The 20,047-nt window shown below is 33.1% G+C and overlaps 1 pseudogene; it reads left to right on the top strand.

The window, feature by feature from the left end:
* Positions 1–237: 237 nt before the first annotated feature.
* LOC149563844 (protein TOPLESS-RELATED PROTEIN 2-like) overlaps positions 238–20,047 on the top strand; it is a 38,554-nt pseudogene continuing 18,744 nt past the window's right edge.

The following is a 20,047-nucleotide window of genomic DNA, read 5'->3' as shown; positions in this document are numbered from 1 at the left end:
TAGAGCTTACATGGTAAAAAAAGAAACATTTTTTGCTTGTATGTTTTTCGCATGCATGGGTTCATTTGGGTTTTGTGTGTTTTCACATGGTTTTTTGCAGTGCATTGAGGCAAGTTTAGCTCTGGTTGGTTTTTGCATTGTTTTCTAGCACGTGTTTTGGGAAGTTTGGACTCTAGTAATTTTTGCAGTTCTGTGTGGTCTATTGGATTTGTTGCACTAGAGGCAGGGGCGACAGACATGACTTCTTTGAGCAGGGAACTGGTGTTCCTAATCTTACAATTTGTGGATGCAGAGAAGTTCAAGTAAACTATACACAAGTAAGCTTATGGAAAACAAAAGATACCCATCTTTCTTTTAATGGATGTTCTTGTGTTTTTATTTTTTGAATCCAATTTTGTTGGCTTCTAATGTTTTGGGTTTGTGGATATTTGTAGATTGGAGCAAGAATCTGGGAATTTTTTCAACATGAGGTACTTTGAGGATCAAGTGCAAGCATGGGATTTGATCCGGGGGATACTTTCGTCAAAATTGAAGTATCTCCAAAACTCCAACAATCAACATTAGATTAAACTCCTTGAAATTTTGGACCCAACGCAATTTGAACGGGTGAGAAAGGAGTCCGTACAAAAAAGTTACAACTAGTCAAAGGTTGGTCAAATTTAGGTACAGAGGCTATTAAAAAGGAAAAAAAAATCAAACTCTCCAAATTTGGTCAAATTCAGCATCAAATTGAAGGTCTCGTCAAGAGCTCTCCAACGATGTTCGTTTTGTCAAAAACGGAGATCGTATGTGAAAATGGCTCTCGATTGAAGTCCAAGGTGGTGTGGCATTAAATATATATATATTTAAAAAAAAAAATTTAAAATGCCATTCAAAAATATAGGTGATGGTCGGGGGGGTCAAACCCATGACCTCCTAGTCCTAAGACTCTGCCGATGACCGTTGGAGCATTCATTGCTTTTGAAATATATAAAGTGCAGTTTGTATATAACCCCTTCCCGTCGGAAATTGGAGAGAAAGGAAGCCGCCAGCGGGGTTGGAACCCCCGACCGGTGCCTTTTAAAAAAATACTCAACTGCCAATGTGCTATTTTGGCACTTTAAAATATATTTAGCGCAGTTTTATTTTATCCTTTAAACCGACGGCCTAACCTTAGTAAAATAAGGTTATTATCTATTTTGACCCCAAAATTAACCTAAGCCAAATCTTTCAAAAATGGCTAAAGGTTAATTTGAAGGGAGGAATTAATTGAAGGGTCTAATATTACATCATTTTGTTATAGCCTTATTTTGGCTAATTTCATGTATAAAAAGGGGGTTTAGGAGACTCTTGGGGCATTCAGAAAAAGGAGAGAACGTCGAAGTGCTGAGAGTAAGGGAGATTTGTTGAAGCATTTATTCCTGTACTTTGAAATAGTGTGATGTTGTTGTACTTCAAAGGAATGACTTTGTAAACATTTGTACATGATTTTTGGAGATAATCGGATTGGTCCCCCTATTGGAGCTGGACTCGGAGACGTAGTCCATACGGATGAACTCCGAGATCAAATTGTTTGCGTCTTCTTTCTCTCATTGTCTCTTTTATCAGCTTAATCTTGTTGTTCTCTTATTTCATTTACATTAATTTGATTCGTTAAAATTTTTAAAGTAATTCTATGTGATAAATTAACATTCCTCTGTAATAGTCCTAGATCCTAATCAGATTAGGATTGGGATGAGGTAGAAAGTTACCTTTCTGGGTTCACCAAGGTGGATGATAATCGATACTCCATGAAAATTTTCTTTGAGATCAGAAAATAGAAATATCTAGAGGCACTTGACAAGTAAGTTTTTTAAGTTCCTTTGTAGATACTTATAGTTTGCATTTGTTTATTAAAATTAATAGTATTAGAACGATGACCTAAATTTTAGTCTTGTAGAAATCTATGCTCCTTGTAAACAGTAAATAGGTGCATAAAAAAAAGTTTGGAAATGTTGTATATTTTTCTAGATGTCTTTGTGGGAACCATATTAAGGATTGCTTAACTTTTGTTTAGCTAGGATTTAGATATCCAAGAATTTTTGAAAGACAACAGTTATGATTGGTTATGGAAAACTAATTCGAGATTGTGTGTGTTTAGACAAGATCGGACTAAGGCTGTGGACATACTAGTGAAGGATCTCAAAGTATTTTCTTCTTTCAATGAAGAGCTATTCAAGGAGATTATATAGCTTCTTACTCTGGAGAACTTCAGGTCCCATGTCATTTTTTCAATATTTAATTCTTCATTTTCTCACCTATACTTTAAAATTGTCCATTACTGTAATGAGTTTGAGAAATTGATTGTTTCCTCATAAATACAAATTATGATAGATTATTATGTATTATTGGGAACTAAAATTCTCATATAGGGATATACAACTGCATTTTGTTGAAGCCCTTTTTTGACAAAGGCATTCATATTGGAATGATTGACAAGCAAAGTTTAATTTTCTATTTATTTTTCTGGGAGCTTGTATAGGAGTTGTGTTATGTTGAGCACAACATTTAAAGACTGAGATTGTGATTCATGCAGGGAAAATGAGAAGCTATTTAAATATGGAGAGTCCAAGTCTGCAAGAAACGTTATGCTGATGGAACTTAAGAAATTGATAGAGGCCAATCCTCACTTTCATGACAAGCTCCAATTTCATGGCCTCAAAGCATCTCGTCTTAGAACTCTCATAAATCAAAGGTATGTTGTAGCTAGCTAACTTGGTTTAGGAATTTGCAATGTTTAAGTTAATGAAAGTGGTGTGAGAAGGTTGAGTAATACTTGTTGAATGTCATATAATCTTAAAGTGTTAATGTAAAACAGGGGTTTAGTTAAGGTTATTATATTCTGAAGTTTGGTATTGGATTTTCTATGTTCAGTCTTGATTGGCAGCATCAACTTTGTAAGAACCCTCAACCCAATCCCGATAGAAAGACATTATTTGTAGATCATACATGTGCACCTACTAATGGAACTTGAGCACCAACTCCTTCAAATAACCCTCTTGTTGGGGCACTCCCAAAAGGAGCAACCTTTCCTATTGCTCCCCATGATGTGAATCAGCTGGTACATCACTCATTTAAGTCTTATATTTTATCAATTCTTTTATAACTTTTTATTTAGTGATTTTTTCATTTTGGTGTTACTGTTAACAAGACAAGTTCCTTTCAATATGATTTCAGTCATTTCAACCCATGGGTGCTTCTTCTGCTAGTTCTTTTGGATGAATGGTGAGTCAAAATCCTTCTGCTCCACACCATGTAGTAGCTCCTGGGCCTGCATCTCTTACACCACCTCAAAATATAGGTGAATTTACTTGACCATATCTTGAGACATGGCTGTTGGAAGCATAAAATATATATACTTTTTAATAAGGAGACACATTTCACAAGCTCAGTGGCATGTGAAAGAATTTTTATTTCTTATGAGTTGTATTGGATAACATTGTCTTTTTTAGATCTTGTAAGAAGTGTAAGATTATCTGATTTTTTTTATTGGATATTCCAATACATAGAAAATTCCATTTTCTAATTTGTTTAATTGCATTAGTTGCTATCCTTAAACGGCCTAGAACTCCACATTCAAATGGTCCTATAGTTGATTATCAATCTATTGATTGTGAGCATCTTATGAAACCTCTTCAAACGGGACAATCTAATGAGGTGTGTGTAGAGTATCTTTTCCAGGTTATTCTTTTGCTCTAGCATGTTCACTGATAGTGATACAAAGAATTTCTCTTCTAAATACTGAAACTTAGCATTACTATTTTCTTTTAAGGTGAGCTATCTGGGTGCTCATACCATGTACTCTCAAGATAATCTTCCCAAAATAGTAGCAAAAACCCTCAATCAAGTTTCAAATGTCATGAGCATGGATTTTCATCCTTATCAACAAAAAATCTTATTAGGTAATTCCACATGAAGTACAATTCTTCCTTCAATTACGAAGATGTGGCTTTGGTTTTGTAAGTAAAGAATGTTTTTTGGTTTTTTTTGGAGATTTTGATTTTTGATTTGATCTATCAATTGGAACAAATGTTGGTGACATTTCAATTTGGGAGGTAGCATTTAGGGAAAAGTTAGCTCAAAGGACCTTTAAAGTTTGGGACATTTCTACCTGCTCAATGCCACTGCAGGTAGGCATAGTTTAATAAGCTTGAATTTTGATTTTAATTTTTTAATAAGGAACATGCAAATATATTTAGTATTTACTCAAGAGGATAGTGTTGTGTTTATTTAGGTGATAAATATATATGTTCTTTCTATTATGTTGTCTTAGGTAGCCCTATTAAAATATCCAGTTGTATTAATGAACCACTGTATCTAGAGCCCAGATGGGCAAGTACTTGGTAAGTGAATTTGTTATTTGTATTCTCAAGGGAAGTGCATAGAAAATATGACCTTAGTGCATATTCACTAAATACCCTTTGTAAATATTATTATGTTTTCTTGGGTCAAGATTCTTTCCATTGATTTATTAATACACTTGCATTAGTCTTGTAGGTTTTGCCTTTTCCAAGCATATTGTCTATATATATTTTTATCAAATCTCAATTACTTATAGTCATTCAGTTTATGTGAGATCAGAGGTAACCTTGCTCTCTATGCTGTAGGTATGGGATGCAATAGCTGGTCAAAAACAATATACATTTGAAGGCCATGAAGCACTTGTACAGTCAGTTTGTCCTCACCACAAAGAAAGTATCCAGGTACTTCATTTCTCAAAACATGATGCATTGACATTACAATTGAATATTTAATAATATTTGCACCACTACTTGTTTTGATGTTTGATTTCCACCCAATGTCAAGTCATTCGCCATTGCTTTCAGTACTTGATAATGTGGAAGGTAGGATGGTTGTAATTATTTTCTTTGCATACAGTTCATTTTCTCTACAACCATTGATGGAAAGATCAAAGCTTGTAGGTATGATCTTTTGGGATCTAGGGTTGATTATGATGCCCCTGGGCTATGGTGCACAACAATGGCTTACAAAATATATTGTTACATAAATATATATCTCTCCTAAAGCTGACTAGGAGAAGTGTGCACAAAAAAAGCATTTAGTTCACTAAAAATCCTCTATATTTCATGGTTTCTTCAATCTGCCAAGTGTCTGCCAAATCAAGGTGTTGACTCCAAGTCTAGGTTCAAACTCAGCTTGCCACATCTATTCTACAGTCAAATAAAAAACAAGTATGGTCATGACTAATTTTTCTTAGGGATTGCACATGTTTCAAACTCATATCTAAACTTTAATCTTATTATACTAGTTATTTATTTCCTTTTTTCATTTAGTTTAGGATGGGAGAATAAAGTGCTAGTTGTTGGAGGGGGATAATGCTTCGGTACTTATATTAATTCTAACCTTTAGCTTGAGACATACAGAGTTTTGCTTGTTTAAGGTATTGCCTCTTTTTTCTTTTCTAATTCTATAAGGGCTTTGTATGTGGTAGGCACTTCTTAATGCCGATCCTTTTGATATTGATGCACAATGGAAGATTGAAGAAATGATTCAATAGATATGAATAATTTTAAAAAAACTTGCTTGAACAATTGCATCCATTGATGTAACACTATGTGTCATGTTGGATGAGGCCTAACCCCACATTAAAAGGGAACTGGATAAGAAAACAAACTTTGTTGTATGCATTTGATGAAGATACCCTAAGTAACCTTAACCTAGCATGAAAAGAGCTAAGAAAGAGCTAGATAGAAAATAACCTTATTCACACTAACATGCAACTACATTCAAAAGACTTTCGTATTTTCATAAGATACAATCCATTTCAAAAAGCTTACTCGAACAATTGCATCCATTGATGTAGCACTACATGTCATGTTGGAAAAGGCCTAACCCCACATTAAAAGGGAACTAGATAAGGAAAAAACTTTGTTGTATGCATTTGACAAAGATAGAAGGTTCACAAAATTTTATAGCATATAATAGCGGGAAATACAAGCAATAGTTTGATTAGCTTTATAGCACTCATCAGTTTCAAGTGGACACAATTTATGGTTGCATCTTCAAAAAGAGTAGGTAAATGGTACAAATGGAAAACAGTGACCTTGGCCATCAATAAGAAGACAAGTGATAATGCAGGCACCCTACCACAAGTTGCCTTTAGTGCTCAAAGTAGAATTACCTTATCCATAAATCCCACCATTCATGCACATATCAAATGTTGCTAAGACACTATAGAGCACAAGACCAAACCATGACCAATGCCATGAAAATGACTACTAATCAAATCATTGATATATTGGTCAATGAAATGAATAATTGACAGATTCCACTCCATCTAGTCATTAGAGTTGGACAATTTTGGCAAAAGAGAAAATGGTTCACCATGTACCAAAATCAGGAAAACTTACCTCATTTGTTACAATTAGGAGCAATGGGACCTATTGCTTCTCAAGGATAAACGAATGATCAAAGAAGTAACACAATCATCCAAATAACAATTCTAGACATAATTCTAAGCTTTCCAAAAAAAATAAGTTTATATTAGTTTCTACATTTTCTTATTCTACATCTTTGAGGCCCTTCAGAGTGGAATTAGCACATGGAATTTATCTGAATGCCCTTATTTTTTTGGTTGTATATAGTATTATCTTTTTTCTCCCTAGTTGTAGCTATTTCAATTCTAGGGTAATTGAATTCCATTTACATTTTGTAATTTTACCATTGCCGTGTAAATGGCATGCTACTATGATTTCATTTACTTTTACACCTCTTTAGTCTTTTCAACATCTCCATAATAAGTGAGAAATATTAAATTAATTGCTCATACCTACCTTCTTGCATGTTGCTCTTTAAATAATACTTGTTCTACATTCTATCTTGTTAACTTTATTACATAGATTAATTTATTCTGTTAGAGTAATCTGACAGAGACATAGATTAATTTATTCTATTAGAGTAATCTGACAGAGACACACTGAAATCTATCTTCATCATTTTGACTATAATCACTAGCCTACAACTATTTCTAAACCTAAGAATCATATAATGTTGATCATAAAGAAGCTTATTGAACTAGAGTGGGGCTTTTTTGGCAGTAACCCGAGAAGGGTTGAGGGCATTTGTACCAAATCTCTTAAGGTAGGTCTCTTCTTGAGTTCTTAGGATGTCAAACTTAGGGCCAAAACCTACCACATTGTGACCAAGTAGTTCCCTTTAGGAACAATTATTGAGGAGGGTAAGACCTCCTCTTCTAGTGTTGGTTGACCAAGGGGGGACATTCCTAAGGTGTACTGCAATAAATTTGACTGCAATGACTAAGCACTTACCATGACACAAACCCTACTCATTGTGGAGTGCACCTCTATAATCATCATTTCCTACTTTTCACACCCAATTACAAAGAGGGAATAAATAGCTATTTGAAATGCCTTTTAATATAGCCACTTCCGTTGATTCGTGCATTGATATGCCTAGAACTACTAAAACACAAATCATGCAATGTTTTAAGATTGATTGGTCTAGTGTGTTGTGAGATGATGGATCCATCATTAAATGACCTACAAAGCCTCAAGGACTCATCCTTCCATCTCATTTCCATTAAGTAATACCAGCTGAAGTTGTCAAAAGCCTAGACTAGTATCCTAATTATCTTTCAATTTGCATTTTGCCATGTCATGCAATGGCTAGTCAGAATATGTTGGAGGAAAATGAGTCTAGGATACCAACTATAAAAGAGAGTCAGCTAATGATGACTGTCAAACTCAACATCTAAGACTTGCATTTTCTATGGCAAATGACTGTTGCAATGATCAACAAGTTGTATAATGCTTGATTGCATTGCTTGTAGAACCATTTTCTTCTTGATTAATGTGCCATAAGCTATCAATATCTTGAGAGTCATTTGATTATGTAAGGTTTCGAAACAAAGACTTTAGAACTAATATGTTTTAGATTCAGTTGATATAGTTGGGATTGTGAAATAATTGTCTTAGAACTACAACTTTAATATTTGAGGAGAGGCTATAATACATTATCATTCTCAGAGAATGTTGTTAAGTTTCAAATTTTTTTAATTGCAGTTTTATTTATGGGCAAGTTTCTCCTAAATGCTTTTTGAGTTTAAAAATTAAAAAAAATAAAATTAGGAATTTGACTTTTCTAACAGCTAAATAAAACATTATTATAGACTAGAATAGGTTATTGTTGTATTGGAATTCTGCTTGTGCTTTTTGCTAATTAATAGTTAGATGTTGCGGCTTAGCGGTAGCCATTGAGAAGACAAACATTGAAGGTCACCTTAGGTTAGGATTGTCTTTTCATATGTATCTGCATTCAAAGTGAACATTACTTTTTGGCAAAAAGTTGTGAATATTGCTGAACTTAATTTGTTTTTTTTCTAAATTTGCCAATAGAAATAAATGCAGGAGTTGTCATTTTGGATCCATTTCCTATTTGTAAATAAGAAAACTATTATCTCTTTGTATAGCTATTCATGAATACAACACATCAATCTGCAGTTGAGACCCAATTTTCACATGTTCGTCATATGCCTGATGATGAAGCCTTAGCTAATTGTGCTAGTGGTGGTATGTTGAAAACCTTCCCCTTTAATAACCTTCCTTATTATAATAAGGTCAGTTATTATTAACTTAAAGCATTTTTTTAGTTGGCACTTAGATAAATACCTATGGAATATGTGTATCATAATGCTATTATTAATTTTTGTTTTGATCAATATTTAAATAATAAAAACTAAAAATAATTAGATGACATGCCGATGGAAAATATTTTAAGGCACATTGTTTGTTAAATATAACTCAATACAATGGTAATATAACTACATGATACATGTGAAAAGAATGGATAATATCATAATAGGGATACAAATACTCTTGCTTCAGTTTTAGAAGGTTCATTGTTCCATTTTGTGGATATGCATATATGCATGTTATGAGCCTTACTTCAAAGATTGTGGTAATATTTTGCAAGCCTCACGAAAGATGAATCTGAATAGAATCTGAAACAAGTGGATGAATCTAAAAACATCTGAACTCAATTGATGTGTGGAATGTTTGCATGAAAAATATGTGACTTCTACAAAAGAGAAATCTGTAATTACTAGAAAAACATGAAACTGTAGCTATTGGAAGTAATCTCCATGAAGTCCCTTTCCCCAAAATTGGTTAAAAATGCAAACTCTAGTGCTACTAGACAACTTATGTGAAAGTTCATAAAGAGGCAAGATATATTTTGATGTAGGTGTAGACACAAGGTCAAGCCACAATTACCTACTAGATAAGTTTAGATGATGCCTTGGTTGAGGCATAGTTGTCATATGCCTATGCACAACCACATACATCCAAAATCATTAATATATTTCTAAGGCCTAATGGCTTAATTTAACTTATCACTTGTACCTTTATCCATGTGAAAGATGTAATTTTCACATAATTTAAAAAAAAAATCGAACTAAGAGAATGGTATAAAACACATCGTACGTGACTCTTTTTACATAAAATACAAATAAATATCAATGTAAAATTTAAGAACCTAGAAAATCTCCATTTACCTCTCAAAACTAAAATTAATTAATGATCTGATAATCTGCACCTGAACTGCTTTGACTAGTTTAGTGTTGGGGGTTGCCATATTTCTAGTCCTTTCCATGCATTTTGAAGTGATCCTTCTATAGGTATAGAATTTTTTTCCTCTGCCACTAAAAATGTTTTTTTAGGAACCAAGATAACATCTTTCCTTAGTACTTTCTTCTAGTGCAAGACATGGGAGGTATTTTGCAAGCTTTATATTGCTCAAGGGTATGTGCAACCTGCCTCAAAATTGGTTCATAGTTTAAGATTGACATTGAAGTTAGCTTGAGATACTTAAGCTTATAATATTATCATTCAAAAGTAAACCAATCATCTACATCTTGTTTTAACCTATATTACACCAAGTTTACTCTTGTACATAACATTTTGGCTGAATCAAAAGCTGACTATCTAATCAACTAAGTATAATTGTTTTCAGTTTCATTCTCAATGTTTATATTCATTATATAAAATTAAATAGTTACAACTTACAACAATTTCCTGACATTTTTGCCACTTGTAACTTCCCCAAAACATAGGTTCTAACCAAAGTTTGATCTTGTTAGGATTTCATCCTGTCACACTTTGTGAATCTTCTTTAGTCGTTGTCTTTCTTGGTTCCTTTTATTGAAATCATGGACAACATTTGATCAATAATGCAACAAGAGAGGATCATACTATACAAAACCTTAAATGGTGACATGTCAAATGTGTTATATTTCACAAAGCCTTATCTTTTTACATGTTTTTTAGCATAGTCTTAACTTGGATAAATGATTGTGTGCATTGTGGATAATTGATGTCAAACTTGGGTAGTCCTCGAGTTATGAACCAAACTACAAACAGGCAGACATTGTGGACATATACCATAGATCTATGATAATGATCAATCATTAAAATAGAAATTTGAAGGGTCAAGAGAAACCTTGTATTACATAGCCATGACCATGAAATGCTTTCTTTTTGTTTCTTCTTATATGATAGTTGTGTGACTTGCTTTACTTCTCTTCTTTACCATTGAAATTGGTTGCCTTTTTCTAATCCATTTTTCAGGGATTTCTAATAGCTCTTGTTTCTGTCAATTTTGTTTATTGTGTTCCAAAGAAATCCATTTTTCCAATCTTTTGTACCAAGGTTCACATACATCTTTTTCAAATTTTCATACTTTCAGATTCTTTGACTTTTTTAATTTAAATTCTTAGATTTCATGGAATGATTTAAATATCTAAATATTTTAGAAGAAATGGGCAAGGCATTGAATATTGAACTCATTAACACTTTTCTTTTTGCAGTTGATGACTGCGAGGCTGATGATAAGTGAATCGATATAGTAGACAACATACAAGACAATGATAATGCTGCATCTGAAGAGAACTATATGACTTCCTCTGCTTTTTATTCATCTCTAGATGCATTTAAAGACACATCTGTGTTCAGGGTGTATATTGATGCAACTGCAACAGTGCAAGATTCTTTCACAAATACAACAAGCTTGCCTGAAGATGAATTTATTCAATCACAAGCATTTTATGTCACTAACAATTAAATTGTATGGCCTCTTGTTGGTGAAAATGCAACATCTGATGATACATATGACATTGTATCTATTGAAGATTTCCTTAACTCAGATGGGGCATGCTTGTTCCTCGCAATGCAATAGACAAAGTCTTTAGAATATGGTGTTAATGATGGCAATGACTCAAGCACCTCTGATGAACTTGATGATTTTGACCCATATTTATTCATCAAAAGTTTGTCTGATCTCTCGAAAGTGGTTTCTCCATATCGACCCATAGTGTTACCCAAACAAGCAAGGCAAAGGCCACCTATAACCCTTGTACTAGACTTAGATGTTAAGTTACTTTGTCAATTTTTAATGATTCTATTGTTCATATATCCATGTTGTATGTTATTTCCTATTTGAGCTAAGCTTTTTATATAAATTATTTTATTTCTACTATTGTCAATATCTAGATCACTTTCAGTGCTCTCAAGTGCATGTGGTTATTTAGTTTTGTGCACATAACTTTCTTTAGAGGGGTTTTTATTTTATTATTTTGCAAGTCAATATTTTTCATGTGGGTTCAGTCTATTATCAATTTATCCATCACTTTCTATTGTGCCAGAATGAAAGTTGTTGTTTCTCTAGGAAATGCCACATTATTCGTTTGTTTTTTTATCACTTTAAACAATTTTTATTCCTATTCATTTTCTCTTGTGAAGTACTTCTGATAGTAGTGCAATTGCATTATTAATATATTTTATATACATGGTTCATTGCTTTAATTGTTAATAGTGTTATTATAGCATGGTCTCTATCCTAGTAGATAGCAATGAGTTATTTTCTTATTTGCAAAACCATGGGATGATTTGATGACTTAAAAATTTCTCATGTTAAATCACATTTTTGAAAACAATTTTCACTTGTTCTTGTTATGCTGCAGGATAAGGATTCCCTATCCATTCCAATGGGAAGCACCCATATTTGATGTAGGACAAGCATTTGCAATGATGGTTGCTGCTTTTGTCTCACTCATTGAGGTTAGCTTTTCAAATTCCAAATTCCAGTCTTCATATTTAATTGTTTTTGTAGTTGTTGACTACTTTGTTAATTATCTATATGTTGTAAAGTGTATTGATTTTTGTGCTTTGATTTGGCAGTCTAGTGGTTCATTTTATGTTGTGTCAAGGTACGCAAGTGCCATAGCTCCTCCTCCATCTATCCTAAGCTGAGGTATAGGTTGGCAGGTGAGGAGTGGACTTTTTCTTCTTTACTTCTCTCATTCCTATTTTCCTTGTGTCTGGACATTAGCATTATTAGAGGAAGGTTAGGGAGGAGATCTAATAGGTATTTTTGAAAGGAATTGAACTCTTGTTGGACGGGATGTTTGGAACTCTAAATGGGTCCACTGTATCAGTGTAAGAGGCCTAGCACTTTCAACTGCTCCTTGGCCCTCATGAATAAGGACTAATTCAGAACTCTAAATTGTGTGTTATCTACATGCAGTGAGAATGCTGGTCTTTTGGCATTGACATGAGTTGGAAGTCATAGGGTGCTACAAATAGCAACAGGATTTATGATATTCTTCCATATTCTTGGTGATAATCATCTTCAACTGGGCTCTCTATTCTCTATAGTATTTGGATATTATATTTTAAATCTGATAATTTACAGAGCTGATTTTGTGCTTTTGTCATTCTAGGCAAATTTGGAGCAATCTTTGCCTCCATTCCAATATCTATTGTTGCTACTTTATATTGCCTTTTCTTTGCTTATGTTGGTATGTATGAGCAACACATATTTCCATTATGCTGCAATGCCAGTCAAGTTTCAACTATTTACTCATTTCACTGTCTTGGTATAATATTAAATCCTCTTTTCAGAAACAACATCCAAATTTAAAAGTAATTAAATAGTTATGGTGCTATAAATTTTGATACAAGAGATAATATAGATATGTGGCAACTCAGAAATGAAGTGGATTCAGTAGGTTTATGCTTTTTGGCAAATTACATGTAGCAATCTAGTAGCTCTCTTTGCACTGTCCTATTTGCCCTTATGGGTCTGTCAAAAGTACAATAAAAAAAAAAAGTAGCTCTGGCTGAAACTGTAGATTATCAAATTTCATACAATCAAAGAGAAACCTTTTTGAGGGATAATGCACATAGATTGAAAATCTTGAGATTTTATGGCACGAAAGGCAAGATTGGTGTTATATGGTGAAGTATTGTAGGCATTATTACATCATCAATTGGAAAAATGTGTAGAAACACATGGTGATATTCATGAAATATTATCTTTGTTCAGAGTCTTCTTACAATGTCATGTTCATTAGTAGTAGGTAAGAAGATATCACACACAAAGAGTTATCGGTTAAGAAGAGGAGTTATTTTATTTGAAGCCTTTGAAGTTAACATCGCCATTCTCAAGAGCAACACCAGATCTTGGGTATGTTCTCTTCTTCTTTCTCTATAAACACTTTTTTATTAGGGAAGCACTAGTTTTTGTCTCTTCTTTCTCATTATGCATGATAATGAGCATCACTTTGTCATATATGGAGAACCCCTTTTTAAAGTCTTTCAATTTTCTAGAATCATATCAGTTATCTCTTCTAATGCATCACACTATACAACAAATGGTTGTGAGAAATTTGGATGGTAATAATAATATAGAGCATAAATTCATTACCTCCATGAGCTTCTTGAAGACCTCTTTGGAAATGTCACTCCCATGAGAATTTGCACTTTCTAATCATATTAGTTATGGGAGTTTTTGGTTGAGAGTCAAAACCTAACAAACCTCCTACATTAACTATAAAGGCCAAAGCATCCCCTTAACCATGTCAATTCAATTAGTAAGAGGCCAATCCAAAATGGTTTGGATTTTTTATTGATCCACCTGAAAACTTTGAGCACTAATAACAAGGCACAAGTAGAGAAAATTTATAACCCCAACCTAGCACTAGCTCACTTCTTTAAAAATATCCTATTGCTCTACTATTCCAAGAGCTATATTTAAATGCTTTAGATGGTATTGCTATGTTATGTGTAAATCAATATATCATCCAAAAAAAAAATCTTACTTGATTAATGATATCTCTATCTTCCATTTCCCCACTCCCTTGCCTCATTTCCCAATATGAAATCACAAGCTAGGATTTCAGTAGGAAAGTCCAGATTTATAATGGAAGTACTTGATGTAGAGATTTGCAAAAAAGAATGTAAACACAATTTCAGCTCCAACATTAGGTAACCAAAAACTAGAAACATCAAGTATTTGCATCGAGATCCTTTGACTTCATTACATTCTCAATCTGCATCCACAAGAAAATGTAAATCAAATTATTTGTTTGATAACTCCCAAGTTGTTAAAAATAATGCATTGAATTTCATGCTTGCATTCATTAACCTCCTTGGCATCATTAGGTCAAGAAGTGGTTCATCAGTCCAGTCAATATAAGATTCATCATCATTTAGATATTTTGGCATTATTGAGCCAAGTCAATCTTCAGTTAAATTCTCCACTCTAACAAACAAATAATTGGATGCACCAGAATAGTTGAGGAACTTTCTTTGGTAGTCATTACCTACCGTACAGAGACAATCAAATGTGTACAACAACAACTCAGAATTATAAATGTTTTTGCTTTTATTTTTGTTTGTGTTGTTGACCTTCTTGAGTATGTTGCTTGATTTTTTAATTTGGAACAATTCTATTAATCTCTAACTTTGTAGAAGGCAAACTACTAGGCTTCTCTGCAAACTGGGCTTCAAATGGCCCCTTTTTGCATATTACTTTTTCCAATAACAGAAGTACAAGGGATGATAATAGCAAAATCCACCATAGTAAATGCCATTCCACAATCCCCAAAGTTAGAATAGCTCATCCTCTTTCCATTCCATATGTTGTTTATAGAACTGTACTTGGGAATTTGTGTTTCTTATCTCCTAAACTTAAAGTAGGAAAGCTTCCCATATTACCTTAAAACTAAAACATAACACATGAAAATATTTTGAAGTTTTTCCTTCTCAAAAGAATAAATCCTGAAATTCTGACTTAAATCTTATTATTTCTAACCAATAGAGAGGACAACATGATCTTAGTGACATAATTTCAGTCATTGTGAAGATTTAATTGACCTAAGAGAGAATTTTGTTTTGAGTCCATTTGTTTGCAGGCTGTCATATTATTTCTAGTCTCGAGTTTTGAATACACACCCTTCTGTTCTCTTTGTAGCTTGCTTTGTCTTTCTGCTTCTGTTTCTAAAGGTACTTTTATTCCTTTCAAGATAGACTTTCTGGCAAACAAATGGTATCCAAAGTGGCTTAAAACTATTAATAGGACTGTCTCAAAGCTGAAGTTAAGCCATTTTTTAAACATTTAGGATAAGATCATTGACATCTAGGGGTGGCTTCCAATAGATGTCACACAATTCAACTTCATATTCTTAAGCAACTGATTAGTTGAACTGATAAGTGTAGAGGTTTTGAATTTTTTTAGGTTATGTGATGTTCACATATATGTGCATTCTTTCTCAGGTAGTTACTAGGGATTTTGTCCTTGTAAAATTCACAAAGATCAAGGATGCGTTGAATCAGAGTTTAAGGGATCTAGAAGAAATGGTGCCACGAGATTTATCTAGGGAGGTATGTGAGTAAAAAATGATTGCATCTAAATTTATGCATTTAATGTACTACATAGAAGTTAGAAACTTAGAACAATGTTTTGATAGTTTAGAGTTGGTTTAATTTAGATGGTATGGATTAGATGTAAAGGTAAAATTCAATTTGTTTGTGAACCTTTAGGCATCATGTCAAATAGCTCACATGATTTACATATATCAAAAGTTTTTTAATGTGATAATTTTTTTGTTGTAGTTTATGTCATTTAGATTAGATTTGAAGTACATATTAGCTTTTAATTTCATCATGCTATGTGGTATTAGTTAGGCATGGCACTGCTAGCTTATTGAGATCTATTGATATTCATGTTCTTGTATCATTGTTTTCTCAATTCTGTTGAAATGTCAAAACAAAATAGATGTCTATTGTTCTATTATATATAAGACTACAACATATATACCTCTTTTTCTCTTGATTTAGTTTCTCTGCAAGAAGGGACTACCTCATTTAAATTCTGCACTGAATGGTTCCTCTATTTCTCTACTTAGACTGATAAAATTTGGTTATCTTTTGTTGAGTGCGTTTGCAGAGCAGTTTTCTTTGTTTTTTATAGCATCTTTTGAATAATTCTCTACAAATATACATGTTCCCATCTTAGTAATCTTTAGGAAGAGCACTCCATGTTCCCTATATTGGGATAATAACAATAATTTAATTGTTGATGCTTCTTTTACATAATCTTATTTGATAGGATGTTATAGAGGAACACATATGAGCATATACAAAGTTTCTGTTCTTGGTTGTTTACATAATTTAGAGTATCTGTTCCTTTTGTGCTAAATGTTTTATTGTTTATCAATTTAGAACTTTCTCCGTGTTGTGGTCTTGTGTTTGTTATTAATAGATTTATCTTTATTCCATCTCTGAAGTATTTGTTGGGGTTAGTAGAGAGTATGAAATGAGTAATTTTCTTAAAATTGTTGTTTGGATGTACTTCTAGACCAAATGGTGTCCAACTCCTTTCTGTGAGTATGGTGTTGACTTCGTAATTGGAAGTGGGTGCTAAGATATCACTTGCAAATGTTCACACAACTTTTGCTATAATCTAAGTTCTGTTATATTGTGCTTAGTAATAGTCCTTCTGGCAGACGATTTACTTTTTCAATAGATTGTTCTTGATTTTAATATATTCTATTGAAACTTAAATAGTTTAAAATTTTGACTGAAACCTCTTGAATGCTCCGAGGAAGCTCATCATATAGTTGATTGTGAGACAGTAGAAAAATGGATTTTAAAGAACAATGTAGAATCAGAAAACATGAATTGGTAAGAAATTAAATATTTTATTCCATTTCCTTTTAATACTTGAATGCTAGCTTTGCTAATTATTCCACACTTAATTTGAATTTATCAGGATGCTTTCTGCTTAGAGTCAATGTGTCTTGTCTTGAGGATCTTAACAAGGTAGTATTAGGCCATCATCAACCCAATACTAATCTAGTTAAGCTCCTTGAGATAGAAAACACATATGATAAATGTGGTGCTCAATATTATATAAAAGATGGATGAAATGTTGTTGGCTACTTAGTGGAGCTTTTATTTCAAAACTGCACTAAGAGATTTTCAATATTAGCTGTCACAAACTTATTGCAAGTTGAATATGCCTATTGGTAGAGACATAAAACTTTATACAATGATAAGTGTGGTGAGATGTGATGCCACAAACATGACACATATGACTACAAATCATCTAGGAATAGTGGCCAATACATAATAGGATCCTAATGGATTGTTCAAAATGTTGATCCTGATGGTATCTGTAGACCATTCAATTGAACTATGTATTTGTTGTAGCCTTCCTCCAAGAGGAGGATTCAGTTGAACTATTCGTCTAGGATTCCACATTTTGCATGCATGTCTACCAGGGCAGTTGCAACTTAAACAAATATATTCTCTCAATATATCTATTTTGTGCATATCCAGCAACCATGACTTTTGATGACCACATTACATTCAGGCATCCTATCAAATAGTTCACATGACTTATCTATGCTTCCATTTTGCAAGCATGTCTCCCAAGGCAAATGCTACTACTTCATCTACACCATCTGAAAAAATCCTTTATGCTTTGATGGATGCCTATAGCTTTTCCCAAAGCTCTCATTTAGTAGTTATTAGATGATCAATCAAGAGGAAACAATTGAGAGCTTAGAGTGACACAATTTTCAAATGATCATATGAAATGAAATGGGCATGTGAGTAGAAAGAAACTAGAAAGACATTGTGTATAGATGAAGGCATCATAGGTTGTTATTTGCAGCATCTGGGCCTGGAACACAAGTTCTAGCCAGATCATTTGGGACGTAGCCCTCAAAACTGTGCTGGTTGCAATTGAGATGTTCAATTCATTAAATGCATTGTCGGAAGATGGAAGCCTTCTTGCCATGCTAATGTACTATATTTTTTTAATAGGTGAGACATGTGATTCTACAGTCACATATTTAGCCCAAGCATGTAACGAGGAAGACACACAAGCTCCCAGTGATAGAAGTACAACATCTTCCTCAACATCTTAATATGGAAGCTTGCTTTAGCTCTAACTGGTCTGTTACATAGCTTCCACATGGTCGGAGATAGATCTGCAAAATTTTGAGGTAAACTTTGTAATCAGTTTAGATTGGAATGATATAAAATCGTTCACATTTATTTATATGGAACCTATTGGTAGAACAGAAACTGTTCTCTAGATTACATTTTTTCCACATAGAATAGTTAAAATAAAACTTGATGGTGCAAAGAACAATGGGAAAAATAGTAAAGATTTTTCTCTTGCTGAACAAATGATTTTAGCTAGTTCACTAGCTTTGAGTGAATGTGTTGCACCATATAAAAAACTTTTGCTTGATGTTTCATATAAACTTCACCCATAAGTAAATGTGTTCGGCATTTTTCAAGACCTTGGCACTTGAACTGCAGTATCTAGTCTAAGTGTTTCAAGTTCTTGTACCATATTTTTTTATCCATTCAATTACATGTCATGTGTTTCTGTAGGGATCTAGACTAGTTTAAGCCTTCATTAGGAGAACATGTTCATTTCAAAGGATCAAATGCCTACAATGTTCACATTTCAGGTATCAATTATGATTTCTTTCTACTCTCTTTTACATTGATTAATGATATAAATTAGTTTTAGGATTGATATGGTTTACATTTTTGTTTTCTAATTGATATGGTTTTCATTTTTGTTTGAGGAAGACTTTTCTATCAACATTTCAGATGATATTTCATAATCTATCTTCTACATTAACTAAGATCACATGTCAATTAAGCCTCTACAGTTTCTTTTCATCTAGAGACAATTCCAACACTTTGTGAACATTATGTTATGGTAGAAGAAAATAGAAAGGACTCTCTTGGCATCATCTGCAAGGAGCCATGGGGACAATTCAAAGAAATATGCTTCTCCAAGTAAAAATAAAGAAGCCAATAAAAGAGATGAAGCTTCCTTCTAAGGGGCCAAAACACCTTCCACTCCACATGAATCACACAACTTCTCAACATCAAGGTCTTCCACATAACAATCAAATCAAACTGATCTCTCTGACCTTGTTGATATGGACTATGGTAAAGTGTATGATATGTAAGTGTATGATGGAATAGAGCAAATCTAGAGTACCACTATAACTTATAATTTAGAGGGATGGTGATAGTAGTTAGTTGGAGGTTGGTTCCAACATTCCATCCATCCATTTTTGGGTACATGATGATAATTTTATTTGGTGGTTGTTGTTGAGAAACATAATAGTTCTATTCACATTATATATCAAGTAAATAAATGGCTTGACATTACTTAAACTTTTCATACTATCCATTTCTTTATATAATCAAAAGGCTTGAAATGTGGAAAAACATTCACCATTAAATGGGGACAATCCCTATGGAAATTAAGTGAACTTAGTTGAATTGTACAATAATAAGTCATGTTATGTGTACCCCATATGTTCAAAACATGAAAATAATTCTTTTTATCATATGTTTTATGTTTTGGTGGACCCTATCAGCCATGGACTGCCTTCATACAATGTACATGATTTGTCTTAATCATATAACTAATTATATATTCTTCATATTAGTTACTATCAGTTTTTTTCAGGCATTCTATATAATAGTTCACATGCTTTGCATATGATATGACATTTTGCATGCATCTTACACCCTCTCTCATCTAGCCAATGATGGATTACGTAGAGTGATCTGAAACCATGATGCTAAAAAACACACAATCAAATCTAAAATGAACTTGCACTACAAATGGATTGCGGAAATTTGATATTGGTAAAAGTGCATGCATGTCT

Source organism: Cupressus sempervirens, chromosome 4 (genome assembly GCF_028749045.1).
Source record: "Cupressus sempervirens isolate cs-2001-9-10 chromosome 4, ASM2874904v1, whole genome shotgun sequence".
Lineage (NCBI taxonomy): Eukaryota > Viridiplantae > Streptophyta > Pinopsida > Cupressales > Cupressaceae > Cupressus > Cupressus sempervirens.
The sequence above is the reverse complement of the archived record's forward strand: the minus strand, read 5'-3'. Positions and strand labels throughout refer to the sequence as shown.